We start from the raw sequence: 20,032 nt of genomic DNA on the forward strand, positions 1-20,032 counted from the left end.
ATTCCCTTTGGCCAGTTCATCCACACCGAGGATAAGTTGCAATGTGATGCTCCCTTGCGATTAAATCCCATCCGTCGATCATCCAGATCCGATGGCTCCTGTGCATCAATGCTTTACTTCTCTGCTCTTCTATTCACTTGAGTTTTATGCTATTTCTTTACTTCAGCTGTGGTTCTAGGTTTCTCCAATGGTTCTCGTCCTTCTACTGTTCTGTTGTGCGACTCTCTCCTAAGATTCACTTCTTGAGTTCTTTGATCATGATTAATCCAACATTACTTTGGTTATTTAAATGTTTTCAAGGACTCTCCATGATCCTTTGTCTCATTCTCTCCTCTACATTCCGCTTGGACTCTGCCTCGGCCCAACTTGCCTCGTTGTTCCTCTAGAATAGTCCTCAATTTCTCCACTAGTATAATGAACCAGTTCTCCTCTTGATTCCTCAATTCTTCAATAGGAATCCACACAGTCTCCTCTGTGTTCTTTCTCTTAGAGTCTTCTACTCTATTCACACTATCTCCTCCTCTATATTCCTCAACTCTATATTCCTCAACTCTATCTGTGCTCTTATTTAACCTACACATACATCTGTTAGACTCACACAGAATATCATCAATGTCCTTCTATGGATCACTCAGCACATAAAAGGAAATACACAGTCACAGTAATTCAACTACTCATTTTATTAATAATGCACAGATACAATTGACTTTAGCCTGATTTACATTCAATCAGCCCTCATGCTTCTCTTGGAGACTCTCTGTATAGGCCTCTACGACTCTCCTCTATCTCCAATGTCTCCTCCCTATCTACTTTCTTACTTAGATGCTCACAATTTATACATCTGGCATCAGTTACTCAACTGACCCCTAATTTCACTCCTATTCTCCTTTATTTCAGGAACAGTTATAACACCTCACCATAACTAATCAATGTATATTCTAATCACTCAAAGCCAAAATATTTACATTATTTCCTACTCAGGAACCTATTTTCTTGAAAACACAAGACCCCCTATGTCTACTAAATTACATTGATTTTCTTGGGCTGAATGCTCCTGCATTAGACTCCCAAGCTTGAAAACATTCATGATCTCCTGATCATGTGTTCTCATATGGTAATAGGAAACCTCCAGGGTCCAAAACTTCAGTTTTTAGATGTCCAAGTGCTCTGCTCCTTTGTTGCTGCCACATGTATATTGTCTTCTGTTTCATTCTCCTTTCTTTTCTTCCCTTCTCAATCAGCTTCACCTTCTGATTGATCACTCCTTCTGTCATCAGCTTCCTCCATCTGAGCTACTTCATCATTAGCTTCCACAGTTCTTCTATCTCCAAGTCTAGCACATCTTTGGTCTGGTACACATCTTCTCTTTCTCTAGTCTTCAGATTATTGTTGCTTTCCTCCAATTTCTGCATCTTCATGCTTTTCTCTTCTGTGGCTCCTTCTTCTTGCATCAAATCTTCCTGAACATCTACAACAAAATCTGCATTAACAAACCAATTATTAAATTACGAAACATAAAGGTCTTGGTTCCTCTTTTCTCCTTGGCAATAATTCAGCTTGTTGCTATGTTCTCTCCCCTTATGTCAGCACATCAATATTCTGTTTCAAATTCTCAACAGAATTCATGAGACTATCAATTAGCCTCTCCTCCACATCATCTATTTTGAATGATGCTGCCCTGCTTTTGTTCACATTAGTGAACTTCTTTTTCTTAGCCTGCTACTGGTTAACTCTTCTTTGAAATTGTTTGATTCTTACCGCCTCCCTTTTATCCTTACCCTCTTGTTCTTTAAGAACCTTCATATCATATTCAAACAATCTCTGTCCTTCCCCAATGACATTCATTGGATCATTTCTTTGGGACAACATTTCTTCAGTCTTCATTGGAATAAGACTGCCATCTTCCTCCTTTATGACAACTCTAACATTCTGCTACCTACTCCCAGGTGACTCTTCTGTCTCCTTCTAGTTCTGAGATCTTGCCATCTCAGTCTTGATCTGAACAAATTTTAGATTCTGCTCCTTCTCTCTGACAAACTCTAAAGTTTGTTCATCCTCCTGTGATGTACCTATAATCATCCACAAATTATTAATTTTAAAATCATAAGACCTAGCGGTCTTACTCGACTCTTCAGTCATCACATTTCCTTGCTGCTCTGAATCTTCTACGTGATTTAGCTCTGTAGGCCCAACTTCATCTCCTTCCTTCACAAGGAATGGTTCTTGTCTTGTAATATCTCCAACTATTAATTTGTCAATGAGTTCTTTCTGCTATAACAACTCAATACTTTCCTCATTTGAGAGTCTTCTTCATCATACTCTGCACTAGAGTACCTTTTATCCCCTAAAAAAAAATTCTCATCATACTTCAGTTCAAGATCTCTATTTAGCTTCACTTTAGAGTATTCATCTTCTGTAAGATACTCCTCCATGATTTCGACAACTTCACAAGACTTTCTATCCTCTCCTATGCATCCTGCAAGCACACCAAAACTATGAGGTCCAACAACACAAGGCGTAATGGCCTTATACATCATCTCTTCATCTTTAGTCAACATCTCCTCATGCTGTTTTGAACTATCCCAATAGTCCATGAGATGTTCACTTTATCTCCATTCTTTATCTTCAGTGTAGTCTTCACTTTCTCCTAGAATTTCTCCATGTTCTAGTTAACAAATGGACACTTCCATTTCCAACTCAATTTCCTTGAGTTTTTCCCTCAGCCACATTACTTGCTTTTTTTGTAGCCTTCTCTGCATCTCATGCCACTCCACTGGCTTCTTCCTTAATACCCAACCTTGTCTCTGGTTTTCTTCTAGCTGTATTTTTAACACATCAAGTTCTTTTCTTATCTCAGCCAACTCCTTGTCAATCTCCTCTTGAATCAGTCTCTTGCCATCTGCTTTGGCATTCTTCTTCTCATATATTTTGCTATGGCTTCTATCTGAACCTCTACTATGACTATTAGTAGTCATCTTCTTCTTCTCCTCCTTCATGCGCTCCTTACTCATCTGCAACAAGCCTCTGCAATAACTAGTCCTCCTTGCTGCAATCTTACCTCACTAAGCTCTCCTCACTCAGTCTTTTGGTAAGCACAGGTCCTCTGTCTGGAACCTCCTCTTGAGCAACACCTTTTCTCCTTCTAGGCTTCTGCAATCTCTCACTCTCTCTTGAGAACACTTCAGTTGTACTCTCTGTCCAACCTCTTGTTGGATTCATCAGGTTCACTGCCACTTCTCCTTCAGAGTGTTTTCCTTACTCTGCCTTCAAGAACACATCTGGCTCTCCTCTCACAGCTTCTCTTATTGTCCTCTGCTCAGATGCTTCATTTGAAACCACAATCATTAATTTCAATTTGAAGCAAAACATACTTTCTTACCTTCAAGATCTATGTAGTATCTTGTTCTCCCATTCTTCTACACTTTGAATGGATTTTCCTCTGTTTGATCTCCAAGTCCTCTTTCCTTTAGAACTTGTAGTAAGAAACTTGCTCTCACTTTTCTTCGAGGAATCCTCTATTCCTGTCTACTCCAAGCCTCTGCTGGAACTACTACAATCTCCCAGGAACTTCAAAAGTTCCCCCTACAATCTTCTGTTGTAGTCTCTATCATTCATTTACTGTTACAACTCTCATGCCTCTGTGCTCCTTCACTTTGCTTTAATCTGCAAAATATCATTCACAAATTAACTTATGCACATTACCTTCTTCTGTGTGCAAACTCCTTTTCGCAGGAAATCTTTCCCTGCTCTGATACCACTTGATGCAGACAGAAATCTAGTTCACTGAATTTTCGACACTTTCTCACCAATCTCCCCTTTGGAAGCTCAACAAGCTTCATCCTCTTCGTGTTCTTTGGTTGTTAACCCTTCCTTTCTCTCTGGTGGGTTAACAATCCTCACTTGACTAAGGATCACAACCCTTTTTTATAACTCTCATAACCAATAATCCACACTTCACCCTTTGATCAATTCCTTTTCGCATTGGAACTTTACACACCTCTCATGTCGGCACTCTTTACAATCCTTCTATTAACCCTCGTTAACCTTATATCGCACATCTCCTATAGAGCATTTGTGATGCAATAGCCGATCGCATCAAACTTCGCATGTTGCACTTCCCTATGGCCCAAAGCTCATTCCTCTCCGATGAAACATAACAATGAATCCTCCACCGTTGATCTATGCATTTGATCCAATGGTCAGCGCTACATCACACTTTGCTATTCCCTTTGGCTGGTTCGTCTGCATAGGGGATAAGTTGCGATGCGATGCTCCCTTGCGATTAAATCATATACGTCGATCTTCCAGATTCGATGGATCTTGTGCATCAACTCTTTACTTCTCCGCTCTTCTACTCACTTGAGTTTTATACTATTTCTTTACTTCAGCTGTGGTTCCAGTTTTCTCCAATGGTCCTCATCCTCCCACTGTTCTACTGTGCGACTCTCTCCTGAGCTTCACTTCGTGAGTTCTTTAATCACGATTAATAAAACATTACTTTGGTTCTTTAAAAGGTTTCAAGGACTCTCCATGATCCTCTGTCTCATTCTCTCCTCTGCATTCTGCTTGGACTCTGCCTTGGCCCAACTCGCCTCGTTGTTCCTCTAGAACAATCCTCAATTTCTCCACTGGTATAATGAACCAGTTCTCCTCTTGATTCCTCAATTCTTCAATAGGAATCCACACAGTCTCCTCTGTGTTCTTTCTCTCAGAGTCTTCTACTTTGTTCATGCCATCTCCTCCTCTATATTCCTCGGCTCTGTCTGTGCTCTTATTTAACCTGCACATACATCTGTTAGACTCACACAGAATATCATCAATGTCCTTCTATGGATCACTCAGCGCATAAAAGGAAATACACAGTCACAGTAATTCAACTACTCATTTTATTAATAATGCACAGATACAATTGACTTCAGCCTGATTTACATTTAGTCAGCCCTCATGCTTCTCTTGAAGACTCTCTCTATAGGCCTCTGCGGCTCTCCTCTATCTCTATTGTCTCCTCCCTATCTACTTTCTTACTTAGAAGCTCACAATTTATACATTTGGCATTAATTACTTAATTGACTCTTGAACTCTCAACTGACCCCTAATTTCACTCCTGTTCTCCTTTATTTCGAGAACAGTTACAACACCTCACCATGACTAATCAATGTCTATTCTAATCACTCAAAGCCTAAATATTTACATTATTTCCTACTCAGGAACCTATTTTCTTGAAAACACAAGACCCCCTATGTCTACTAAATTACATTGATTTTCTTGGGCTGAATGCTCCTGCATCAAAGCTTCTATCTATTTATCTACAATTGAACAAAAATATATTGCAGTATCTTCTTATTGCATTCAAGTATTGTGGATGAAGAAGACCTTGTAGGATGTGCAAGTGTTTTATAAAAAACCTATACCCATTATTTGTGATAACATAATTGCCATTAGCACATCCAAGAATCATGTTTTCCACTCCAAGATAAAACATATTCTAATAAAGTATCATTTATTGAGAAAGAAAGTTTCCAATCACATTGTAAAGCTGGAGTGTGCAACTATAAAAGAACAGGTTGATGATATTTTCACCAAACCTTCCTAAGAGAAAAGTTTGAGTACTTGAGGAAAATATTGGGAGTTTTTTCTCTTTCCTCCCTCCACTCTCTCTTTCTTCAAGAGGAAGAAAGGTACCTGGTGTACCTATTGGAAATATATTCACTACTGAGAGGGGGCGTTGAATCAATAGTGACGGCCTTTAATCAAATTTCACCAATTTAAATATTTTAAAACAATCTATCATCCCATTCATAATATTAGCTTATCAAACCATATATGCAACAATAATATCAAAGCATAATAACCAAGAGAAATATGAACACACATAAAAAGCATGCACACATAAGAACACATATATTTCTGGTGGAAACCCTTTCAGGAGAAAGCCACCCTAATGCTACTACGCTGCTCAAATATTTTATTAATCTGCTGAAAAAATATACATGGATTAGCTTACAACCATTATCCGGAAGACTTGGCCTCTACTACAATATGATGGCATCTATCATTTCAAAAACATGTTCCTCTTGCGGATCTATGGACCACCATCCACTGGAATCTCCCACAACCAACGATCCTCACTCCACTCCGATGGGACTTTCCAACTCCTATTGGATAGAGAAATATCTTCCTACTATGAACCGCCAAATTATTGTCTCTTCTGAAGCCACAATGCACCTTCACTTCCTCCATGTGAAGAAAATTTCACAATATTTCACACTAGGTTCATTTGCTCAACATGAGCAACCCATTATCTTTAGCATTACACTCACAAATGTGAATCACAAATCTGATATAGTGAAGAGAATTCTCACTACTCTAAAAACCAAAACATCAGTCTTAAACACACAAAAAGACCCCCAAATTTCTCCTACAACCAACACACAAATTATCCATCTTAAACTTAATTGAAACACTAAATTCTACTCACAAAACTCTGATATATCTTTGCATAAAATATGTGAGCAACTGCTACATACTCTACTCACTCACAATGCCTTCATAATGGCATAGACTCACACTCCCAACAAAAAAAAATAGACTCAATGCCTTCTTCTATTTATCAATTTTCCGATTTGAGACACTTAGTTAATGTTGTAAGTTATGGAAGACTCAAAAACTTCTTTCACACGCTTCAAATTTGGTTGAGGAAGGAATGTTGACCAAATTGATCACTAAATCAACTAGCCCTTTTACATCTTCAACCTTAATCAACTTATAGAGGGCCCACAAACTTTTTCCAACTATATCTTGAAAATTCCCGATCAAAAACATCGGCACAACACCAAAATAGGCTGAGTAGTGCGAGGAATGCAGAGAAAATTTCTTGAAAACCCATAGTCACTCCCTTAATACAGTCTTGCATGTGACTATGGCTTCTTGGAGCTATAGTTTCTCTCATGACACACTATTCTAGCGTCCATAGTCACTCACACAAGCCTCTATGCCTGCATTTGGGTGGAAAGCCATCATTTTCTCTCAATCTAGACCGAATTTTGAAAAACAGCTCATAGGGAATCTAATTTAGTCGATTCTGCAAAAAAAACATGTCTCGGAATTTTTATGTTCATCTTCATTTTTCAAGAAAATCAAATCCAAAATTGTCACTTCTATTGAAACACCATACTAATCAACTAGGCCATCAAACTTCTCTGCAACACCCCTCCCATCCATATGCAGGTATAATACCTATCAAACATCCTCCAAAAACTACACAAACATCTGAATCATCCACAAACACATTGTAGATCCTTTCCAAGCCCAAAACATAACATCATCAACATTTTGACCCAATCCGGGAACATGGAGACCAAGGATACCAAGAGACCTAATCCTCAAGGCTCCTCAACTCTAAACATTGTAGCATTTGTCAACCTCAGTATGGAGAAACATGATGATGAAGACCATCATCTTGGGAAGAACTCCAATCTATGCAACACACCATCATCTATCCTCCATGATAGTCTAAGAAAGTAGACATGCTAAGGACCATCTGCAACTCATCCACGCACAAGCCACCTACAACCACCTATAAGACAACACACCTGCATCCCAAGGAACCAGGTTGACATCAATGACAATCAATCATACAGTTGCAACCCTGCAACACACATCAATTCCAACAATCTCCCCCTTTGGCATTGATGTCAACCCCCGAGTTGAACCAATCATCTGATAAAAACATCCTTACATTCTCCCCTTTTGACAACAATGACAAAGGGGGAAAACATGTCAAGGAATAATGCTATATATACTCCTCTACATGGAAGGGTCCCCATCAACAAAACATATACTCCACTCAAAACATATTCGATTGATAAAAAAGGAAGTATAATGAGGACATACAACAACACTCCCCCTGGGATATATTTGCGCTGAACTCCCCTAGACACTAGTTATGTCCAATCATCAACATACTAGCAACAACATCAATAAAGTCTCATTCAACAACAACAAACAATGAAATAGATGCTCTCCCCCTCAAGAAACAACAACATAATCCATGTCATGGTAAAAAACACAATGATCAATTCCATAGCAACAACAACAAGTATCCATCCACTCTGAACCAACAAAAACAAATACATCATATCCACCACATATTCTCCAGCAGCACTCTCTCCATCAAGATCACTAGCAACAGAAAACATATACATATCAGTAGCAATGTAGCATCTCTCTGAGGTAGATATGTTAGCAGCAACTACATGATGACAGGTCACAACAGTGGGATCATCCATACTCAACTGAAGCATCTCCATGGCTGAATGTAAACTGATACATAAGGCTTTCATTGCCTCTTTTCCATATGCAAGAGGCTACTTCGCAAGAACCAAGCCTATGACTCAATGATATGCAAGAAAGTACATAGCCTCAAAGGCTTATTACATGACTACAATAATAATAATACATGATTTTACAATGACAACAATAAGCCCATATATGGTTGAACATGACTCACATGACGCTCTCTAAATACATGCATGACTCTAGAAAGCCTCTCCATGATAAGTATGAGAGTGTACAAGAAGAATACATGAAAACCATGTCTATACTAACATTATTAACAACCCATATAACATGACTAATTCTCATGACTCAATATACATCATATGACAAGCATGGATCTCATAAAAACTCTCACATCAATGCTTGTATAATAATATGTCATGATACAAGTAGATAGAGCATATGATCAACCACATGTCCTCTCTATGGAAGCAAGATAATATCAATAAAATCAAATAAGAGACATGCATCATCCTCCCCAAATCATCAACCATAAATCGATATTTTAGCAGCAGTTACTGGAAGCACATAACAATACATAATGTTCCATCAATAGCATATATCATCTACATCATAAACCAAAAACATATAGCACACCAATCATCCCAATATATAAGCCCTTTATAACCATACATGACAACAAAAATAACCATCACATGGAATATGATCCTCAACAAGATGCTCAATAACTGGTAGTAGTAAAGGTGTAATGACAGCAGCAACATAACATCAACAACTATAAAAAAACAAGATTATCATCATATGTAGCAGCAATATCAATATGAACCAGATCCATAATAAATACTATGTCATAGCAAGATCACATGAAAAATATCATTATCATACTAATCTCCATGGCACAACCACATACATGATCAAAACATAAACATTTGCAACTGATAGGCACATAACATCAAATGCATATCTAACTCCTCTAAGGAGCCATAATGCCATCGAAATATTGGAAGCATATAAAGTGCTCCCCATGAACATGTGCCATTATCCTCCTGATCACACCTCAACAAAAACCTTAGTAACAAAAATAAATCCATCATCATGACATAGACAGAATTGCAGAGATAACCATCACAACACAAACTAACTGCATGTAAAAAAAATGCCATATAATACCCCTGAGCCCATAAAGGCTTCACATCCATTTTGTAGTCTAAAGGATCTATCGTGCAAGAGAGGACTACTATATGTGTTGATCTCTTCTACTCTGAATCTGATGATGAAGAAGAGTACTATCTTGGTCTCTTCTTACTCTTCACTCTACCCTTCAACACATACACATTGTCTAGGGTCTTGATTCCTCTTGCAATTACTCTCTCTGATCCTTCTTCCCTAATGAATAAACCTTTGGAGTTGAAGACCACTTCCTTACCTCCATTAACCATTTGGATCACCCTTAGTATATTATGCTTGAAGCCTTTAATGAGCCATACATCTTCAACATTTCTTTGTTTTTCACCAAGGTTGTCCTTACGGCTACCCAATACTCTTGCTGGTTCACTTCCTTCAAAAAAAAAATGACCACCTCTAATTCTCTTAAGGAAGTGAAATTTTCCCCTACCTCCTGACATATGATGAGAACATCCACTATCAATATACCATTTTTCATCCTCATCACATGAGAAAAGAGCAGTACCATGCCTTCCTAATTGCTCCTCCTTTTTCTTCCACATAGATCTTGTTTGAATTCTATGTTGTGCATCTCTCTTGGGCCACTTCTCTTGTATTGACGGTCTCATTGATCTAGGAAAAAATAAATCCTTGTCCATGTGTCCAAGGTTGTGACACATAAAACATTCTACATGACCAAGATAAGAAGCCGAAGGATTTTATCTTTTGGTCCTCATGATATATTTCCAACTTCTCGTACTAGACCTGCAATAAATGGCTTTATGCCAAAACATGTTACAAGCATAACATAACCATTAAAAGGAATTGTATACCTAAAGGAAGATGTCATTCTTTTTTTTTCCATATTGCTACATGCATGTATCCAAATTGCTCCTACAATAAGCTGCTTTATGTCCAAACTGATCACAATTAAAGCAGTCAATTTTGTTCATCAACGGGGAAAATGAATTCTGATTTCTCCTTTGAATTATCCTTCTATCAACTCTAGGAGTGTAAGATCTTCTCGGCATGGAATCTCCTTTTGAATCTCTTCTTTTCTGCTAATAAAATTGTTTCCTATTCTCTCCAACATTCTCCTAGATGCTCACAATATTTGTTGTAGGTTTCATTGGATCTATCTTGTTAATTTCTCTTACATACAAAATTGCATCTCTTATTTGAAGGATTGAGCTCATTTTTTTCAGTGCAATTCTACTCTTAATCTCTTCAAGTTTCTAACCCTTTTCTGAAACATGCTTCCTCAATTTATCTATCAAATCCTCCATTGCTTCTACATAATCATCCCTCTTTTTTCTTGCTGCATATTACATCTTTATTTCTTCTTGCATCCTTCAGCTGGGTTCTCAAGGTAGTGATCTCCTCCTTGATATTTTTCTCTTTCTCATCACAAATATGAAACAATTTCTTATGACCTCCACATCCAACTGTTAACTTATCTACTTCAGTAGCTAATTCTTTGATAACAATAACTGAAAATTCATATTCAACTTTAATGTGAGCAACATCTTTCTCATTGTCACTATCAAACCCAAAAGAATCATCAGAATTATAATTCAAAAATGCATCCAACATATTACCTCGTGATACAACAACTTTGGTTGAACTTTTAGAATTTGATGCTTCCTTGCAATGGATTGATCTTCTTCCTTCTTCAACTTGTTTGAATTTTGGGACATTCTCCTTTTGATTTTGTCCATGATACACGATCTACTCTCCAATTGAATGAGCTTCACTGAAGATCAGTAGCTCTTATACCAATTGTTGGAAATATATTCACTACTGGGGGGGGGGGTGAATCCATAGTCATGGCCTTTAATCAAATTTCACCAATTTAAATCTTTTACAACAATCTATCATCCATGCACATTCACAAAATTAGCTTATCAAACCATATAAGAAACAAGAAGATCATATAATAATAACCATGATAAATATCAATACACATAAGAACACATATATTTCTGGTGGAAACCCTTTTGGAAGAAAACCACCCTGCTGCCACTCTGCTACTCAAATATTCTATTAATATGCTGAAAAAATATATGTGGATTAGCTTACAACCATAAGCCATAAGACTTGGCCTCTACTATAGTAAGTTGGCATCTATTATTTTGGAAATTTGTTCCTCTTATGGATCTATGAACCACCATTTGCTGGAAGCTCCCACAACCAACGATCTTCACCCCACTCCATTTGGACTCTCCAACTCCTATAGGATAGAGAAATCTATTCCTACTATTCACACCAAATTACTATCTCTTCTGAAGCCTCAATGTGCCTTCACTTCCTCCATGTGAACCACATTTCATAATATTTCACACTGGCTTCATTTTCTCAGCATGAGCAACCCAAAATATTTAGCATTACACTCATAAATTTGAATCACAAACCTGATATGGTGAAGATAATTATTCACTTCTTCACACACCAAAACATCACTCTCAAACACACAACAAGGCCCCCAAATTTCTGCTACAACCAACACATAAATTCTGCATCTTCAACTTAATTCTAACATTGAATTCTACTCACAAAACTCTGATATATCTTTGCATAAAATATGTGAGCAACTACTGCATACTCTACTCATTCACAATGGCATAGCCTCACACTGTCACATGAGAAAAAACAAATAGACTCAATGCCTTCTTCTATTTATCATTTTTATGAGTTGAGTCACTTAGTTAATGCTATAGGTTATGGAAGACTCAAAAACTTCTTTCACATCCTTCAAATTTGGTTGAGGAAGGAATATTGACCAAATAAATCACCAAATCAACTAGCCCCTTGATCAACTTCTAAAGGGCCCACAATCTTTTTCCAACCATATGTCGAAAATTCCCAATCAAAAACATTACCACAACACAAAAATACACCGAGAAGCACGACAAATGTGGAGAAAATATCTTGAAAACCCATAGTTTCTCCCTTAATGCTGTCGTGCATGTGGCTATAGTGTTTGGATTGAAGTGAACTTTTTTCACTTTAAGAGTATATGGATAAAGTTCTGAAAGAGATTTCCATTGGTTTGTGGAAATCTAGAAATGACGACTTGAATCAAAAGATATATCTAGTCAAAGCTAGGGATCCCAGAATCAAACCTTACAAAATTAGAGTGATTATACGATAGTGTAGCGGACAGACCCCACTGGGACAACTCATACCTACAGGACAACCCTGAAAGTAAAATAAGGCACAGAGTGGAAGTTGTTATCACTCCATAATTTCCCAAGGCTTTGAAAGAAACCAAGTGGTAACCACAAAACCACTTTAGAACTTGGGATCTATCCCTTCAAACTTCAGAGAGGGATCTCTCTATATGATTTACATTTGTTGATTTAAGATATTATGCTAGTTATTGAGTTCTGAGTTTGGATTTTTCAAATATTTGGTTGAAATTGCAAGGAAAGTCTATTGGGAAATGGTTTTATAAGTCTTAGGGTGATCAAATACAAGAATGATAGAATAGATGTAACAGGGCAAGGTAGGCAGGCTTTTGGATATTTAAATAATTCATGGAGTGAATGGGGTGAAGATATTTATATTCAATTAAATCTAGAGCATTCTAGGATGAATTTTATACTTAATATCAAAGTAAAATCATGAATATTGTTTATAAGCCAGAGCAGAGCGTATTTAAATAAATTCAACCCTTAATCTTCCTTAAACAATAGAGATAGAAAGAACACATGGAAAACTCGAAAAATAACAATTTTACAAGAGGGAAAACTTCACCAATTACATGACACAGGAATCCTGGAACAAACTTTTTGTATTAATGGAAATGACCACTTCATTACATGTACAAATTTACATCAAAGATATGCTTTCTTGACACGGGTTCTAACCCCTTGTACTTCAACATATGAAGTATTTATACAATTCATCAAAATATTAAGATTTTTTTACAAAATATCCTAAAAAAATGTTTAAAAAATAGACAACATTATAGCAAAACTAAAACTGTTGAAGCTCTCTCGCACTCACATCGAGGATTCTGGTGATTATTTGGCCTAAAACAACTGTTGCTTTGAAATATAGAGATGTTGATTTTCTGTCATTTGTCTTTGAAATGATAGTTTGTGTCTTCAAATTTGGGGTTTGTGAAGCCGTCCCTAAAAAATTGTCCATTCCTTGAATTTACTAGTGAGTTTATGTCACACTTTGACAATGCTTCAACAATGTCATAAAATATTTTGGAGGGAAATATTTTATAGATGTTTTCAAATATTTTGTAAATGAATTTCACATTTCTCTATTTCATGAATTTACTAAAAGAACAAAATATCTGTTCAAATAATTGCATCCCATAAATCCATCCATAATTTTAAATTATGTTTTTTCTTGAGATATTTTAAATACATGCCTTGTTTTTCCTTCTCATGGATTTTCAAAACTATGTGTTGTTTTTCCTGCCCATCGATTTCCAAAACCATGCGTTGTTTTGCCTTACCATGGATATGCAAAACCATGTGTTGTTTATCCATGTGTTTTCATTTTTCATTCATAATCCATTTTCCTTCCTCATATCTGTAAACTATTGTTGGTTTTTCTCCCATGGTTTTGATTTTAAAAATAATTAAAATTATTTTCAATATCAAATAATTTAAATATTCCTTTGTGCCAACATACACGAAAATAAATGAACATAAGTTGAGCCTCCTTTTTCTTTCACCTGTAACCTCATTTCACACCTGTAAGTCTCCTTTTTACCTTGGTCTTGTTCACCTTAGTCTTATTCTTACTTAGCCTAACATCCATAAAGTTATTTTATAAATATATCACCCAAGCTCCAGAGGAATCCAAGCTCCAACTCCAAAGAAATTCGATCAATGGATCAAACAGAACCATTGACCTCTTCATGATACATCATAAGATTCAAATCAATACAATTAATGGTTTTTGAATGGGGGAAGGTAGTAAATGGTTTAGGAAGGGGGGAGTCTGAAGTAAATAAGAGGGTGACAACTGTAAAAAGCAGTATATGTGAAACTTCTTTTTTGGACCCCACCCCTTGGTTAAATGTCGAATAGGCAAGGGCCCCCAAAATCCATCAATCATCATCGATTTATTTCTCACATATCTAAGGCATGAAAGATTAGGATGATTTAATAGTTAAGTGTGGGGTGGGGACACAATTTACTTTGACTTTATGGATATGACTTGTGACTTGATGCATGAAATTAAATATGGTTCTAATATTTTAGAAATTAGGATTCTAAGTTATTTTTTAATTAATTTTAATAATTCAAATAAATAATTTCACACTTGGGCCTTTTTTTTGTTTTGTTTTGTTTTGTGGTTTTGAGGAGTAGACTTCGACTTGCTCTACCATTTGATCTGGAAGTCAGTTTGAAGCACCATATATACCGTTGAAAAGTTTCTTCTGAGAAATTTATCATGAGAACACCTACAACATAATCTGTCTTAGATATTATATGAAAAAAATCTCCCAAACATTCATAATTGTCTTGACCATAGAGCTTCAAGAACTAAATGGTTCCTTAGATAAGAAAACCTTCAGACTATGACACCTAGTAATTCATAGGCTCAACTTTACGAGTAGATTCCCAAAATAAATAACCAAATAATCATCAATTGATCACTATAAATTTGAGTACCCTAATAGTTTCTCCAATGGGGATGTCATCCTCCTTGTGAGGTGCCAAGAACACCTAGACTAATTGCCTCATCCATTGGGATGATCCCAAACCTGCAACATGCTCTGCCATGAAAACACTGCGACAAAAATCCACTTGTAATCTATACCAATCCTCAAACTAATCCAAATCTACTGTTCAAACTGGAATCTGAACTATACATTGGAAACTAAAAACTTTACTGAAAACATTAAAATTAGATCGGAGATTTTACAACACATTACCAAAGTCATAGGGATTTCTCCTCAGGCTTCAAACATTGATGATGGTTTCCACACCTAAAAATGTGAACAATAATACCAAAATTCCCAACGAAACTATTGGAAGCTGGTGCACTACCTTAAATGATGGTTCAAACTTTGAGCTTATTTATGTAAATACAAATCTACCAAAATAGTTAAGAAGCAAATGCTTGATTCAAGCAATGTAGAACCTCCAATATAACCAATCAAAAGGTTGATCCAATACCTAGGCTCCTTGAATTTTTTTAAGCATAATAAAAGATAGAACTTGTAAGGGCATAAGAAATTGATTGTAGGCTTGATCTTCATAGTAGAAACATAATCATAACTATGTAGTGATCAATTCCTACATATAGACAGTTATCGGATCATGAAAGACATGACTTTTTTGTTTCTTGATTTTCAAAGTATTTTGCAAATTTATCATCATGCTTGGGAAGCTCTTATATTATTTATTTACCATCATACATTATTAGTTGTGAATCATCACACTTATTCTCAAAACAATCCTCAACCTCAATATCAAAATGAAACATTACCACTTCTTGTTCTGGCTGACAAAGGTTCTCAAAGAAATTATTTTGAAATTGTAAATTGTGGCCCTGAATTTGAACTTTTAAGGCTTGAAGATCCTTCTCAATTCATTAAGAAAACTCTGCTAAAAATATTGTCTTAGCTTTAGAGCTAGATTTTCATTTCACTAACTAAATAGGTAAAACATATAAGAAAGCTTCATCAATTTGATCATCATCAAAAGTATATCAATATTCCTTGAAAACTTCAATAGAAATAGGGTCTTCCACATATCCTATCATCTTGTTTAGTAAGAAACATGATAATTACGTAGTGGAGTCACCAAGAGAGTTATGCAATCTAGATTCTTTGACAATGGAGTCTTTGGATCAACTTGAAACTTGATTGGAGCCACTAGGTGAATGGCTCAACCTTCTTGTGTCTAAGCATTTTCCATCATCATCAATAAGATCTAAATCTTGATAGTATTTTTGGGTGAAGATAACCTTGAGGGTCCCGAATATGGTCGCCAGAATGTTATCACTCCATAATTTCCCAAGGTTGGGAGAGAAACCCAAAGGTAACCCCAAAACCCCTTTGGAAGATGGGATCTAGCCCTTCCAGCTTCAGAGAGAGATCTTTATATATGATTTAGATTTGTTGATTTAAGGTATTAGGCTAGTTATTCAGTTCTAAGTTGATTTGGTTGAAAATGCAAGGAAAGTCCATTGGGAAATGGAGTCATAAGTCTTAGGGTGACCAAATACAAGAATTTCATAATAGATGTAACAAGGCAAGGTAGACAGGATTTTGGATCTTTAAAGAATTTGTGGAGTGAATGGGATGAAAAGGTTTAGATTCAATTAAATATGGAGCATGCTAAGATGATTAATATCAGAGTGAAAACATAAATATTGTTTATAAGCTAGACTAGAGTGTATTTCAACAAATTCAACCCTTAATCTTCTTTAAACAATAGAGATAGAAAGAACATCGAAAAATTGAAAATAACAATTTTAGAAGAGAGAAAACTTCACCAATTGCCAGATAAAATAACCCTGGAAAAAAACTTTATGTATTAATGTAAATGATCATTTCATTACATGTACATATTTACATCAAAGATCTGGTTTCTTCACATGAGTTTCAACCCTTTGTAGTTCAATATATGAAGTATTTATATAATTCATCAAAATATCTTGATTTAAAATATCAAGATGTTTCTACAACACATCCTATTTTTTTTTTTTGCATAAATAGTACAACAATATAGGAAAATTAAAACTGCTGAAGCTCTCCGGCACTCACTTCAAGGATTCTGGTGATGATTAAGCCTGAAAAGGGTCCTGCTTTTCTGTTGATATCTTCATGCCCTTGAAATCTAGAGGTGCTGATTTTTTGTCATTTGTCTTTTAAATTATAATTTTGTGCCTTAAAATCTAGTGTTTTTGAAGTTGACCCTGAAAATTTGTCCATTGCATGAATTTACTAATGATTTTATGTCACTTTTTTACAATGCTTCACCAATGTCATAAAATATTTTGGAAGAAAATATTTTATAAGTGTTTTTCAAATATTTCATAAATGAATTTCATATTTCTCTATTTTCATGAATTTACTAAGTGAAATCTTCAAAATATCTCTTGAAATAATTGCATGCCAAATCCATCGATTATTTGAAATCATGTCTTATTTTGAAATCTCTTAAATACTTGCGTTATTTTCCCTTCTCATGGATTTTCAAAACTATTTGTTGTTTTTCCTTCCCGTCGATTTCCAAAACCATGTGTTGTTTTGCCATCCCACGTATATCCAAAACCATGTGTTGTTTATCCATGTGTTTTTGTTTTTACTTTGCTTTTTACCTCTGTAAAATATTTGGATAAATATTTATCCAAATCTTATGTTCCCATACATTTTTCATTCATAATTTATTTTCCTTCCTCATATATGTAAAACTCTTATTGGTTTTGCTCCCATTGTTTTGAATTTAAATATAATTAAAATTATTTTCAATCTCAAAATAATTTAAATATTCCTTTGTGCCAACATAGAGGAAAATAGATGAACATAAGTGACTTTTCACTCTAGTTCAATTCCTTTTGTCAAATTTCATTTTTGTTCAGCCTCCTGTTACTTTCACATGTAACTTCATTTCGCACTTGTAAGTCTCCTTTTTACCCAAGCTTCAGGGGAATTCAAGCTCCAACTCGAGAGAAATATGATTAATCAAATGGAACCACTGACCTTTTCGCCATACATCATAAGATTCAAATCAATATAGTTAATGGTTTCCAGAGGGGGGTTAGATAGTAAATGTTTTAAGAATGGGGGCGTTTGAAGTAAATAAGATGGTGACAACTGTAAAAACTAGTAAATGTGAAATTTCTTTTTCGGACCCCATTTTTTAAATGTCGAAAAGACAGGGCCCCCTAAATCCATCAATAACCATTGATTTATTTTGCAAAAAGATTAGGGTGATTTAATAGTTAAGTGTGGGTTGGGGACATGATTTACTTTAACTTGATGGATTTCACTTGTGACTTGACACATGAAATCAAATCTAGTTGTACTGTTTTCGAAATTAGGTTGCTAAGTTAGGCCTTTTTCTATGGTTTTGAGGAGTAGAATTTAACTTACTGTACCTTTGATATGGAATTTGGTTTGAAGCATTAGATATACCATTGGAAAATTGCTTCTGTGCAATTTACCATGAAAGCAACTACAACATGATATGACCTCGAATTTATATGAAGAAAATCTCCAAAAAATTCAGACTTGTCTTGACCACATAGCTTCAAGAACTAAATGGTTCATTGGACAAACAAACCTTTATGCTATGACACCTAGTGATGCATAGGCTAAACTTTACCAACAGATTTCTAAAATAAATAACCAAATAATCATCAATTGATCACTATAAATTATAGGAACCTAACAGTGGCCCCAATGGGGATGACATCCTCCTTGTGAGGTGCCAAGAACACCTAGACTAGTTGCCTCATCGATTAGATTGATCCCAAACCTACAACATGCTCTGCCATGAAAACTCTACAACTCAAATCCACTGGTATTTTTTTCCACTCCTCATACTGAAGCAAATCCATTCTTCAAACTGGAATTTGAATAATGAACTGCAAGATGAAAACTTCGCTGAAAATATTTAAATTAAATAAAAATATTTACAACACATTACCAAATTCTTAGGGCCTTCTCCTTGGGCTTCAAACATTGATGATGGCTATCCACACCTACAATTCTAAACAATAATACCAAAATGCCCAAAGAAACTGTTGGAAGTTAGCGCAATGCTAAAAACGTTGCTACAAACTTTGAGCTTATTTATTTACATACCAATCTACCTTAACAGCTAAGAGCCAAATACTGGATTCAAACAATGTAAAACCTCCAATATAACCAATCAAAATGTTGATCCAATACCCAGACTCCCCGACTATTTTTAAGCAGAATCAAAACTAGAACTTGTAAGGGCATTGGAAAATGATTGTAGGCTTGATCTTCACAGTACAAACATAATCAGATATCTGTAGTGAATAATTCCTCCATATAGACAACTATGGGATCAGACATGACTTGTTTCTTGATTTTCAAAATATTTTCCAAATTTATCATTATGCTTGGGTAGTTCATATATGCTTTCTTTACCATCATACAGTTTCAGTTGTGAGTCATTATACCTATTCTCAAAATTATCCTCAACCTCAATATCAAAATGCAACACTACCACTTCTTGTTTTGGTTGACAAAGGTTCTCAAAGAAATTATTTTGACATTGTAAATTGTGGCCCTGAATTTGAACTTCTAAGGCTTGAAGATCCTTCTCAATTTGTTCAAAAAACTATGCTAAAAATATGGTCTTGGCTTCAGAGCTACATTTGCATTTCTCTAGATAAATAGGCAAAAAATATGAGAAAGCCTCATCAATTTGATCATCATGAAAATTATCCCAGTATTCCTTAAAACGTTCAATAGAGATAGGGTCTGCCACTTACCCTTTTCATGTTGTTTAGCAAGAAACCTCATCAGTGTGTAGAGGAGTCACCATGAGAGTTCTACAAGCTAGATTATTTGACAATGGAATCTTTGGATCAATTTGAAACTTGATTGGAGTCG

Source organism: Pinus tabuliformis, chromosome 4_2, assembly GCF_031772625.1.
Source record: "Pinus tabuliformis cultivar Carrire ecotype Pingquan chromosome 4_2, CPIR1, whole genome shotgun sequence".
NCBI lineage: Eukaryota > Viridiplantae > Streptophyta > Pinopsida > Pinales > Pinaceae > Pinus > Pinus tabuliformis.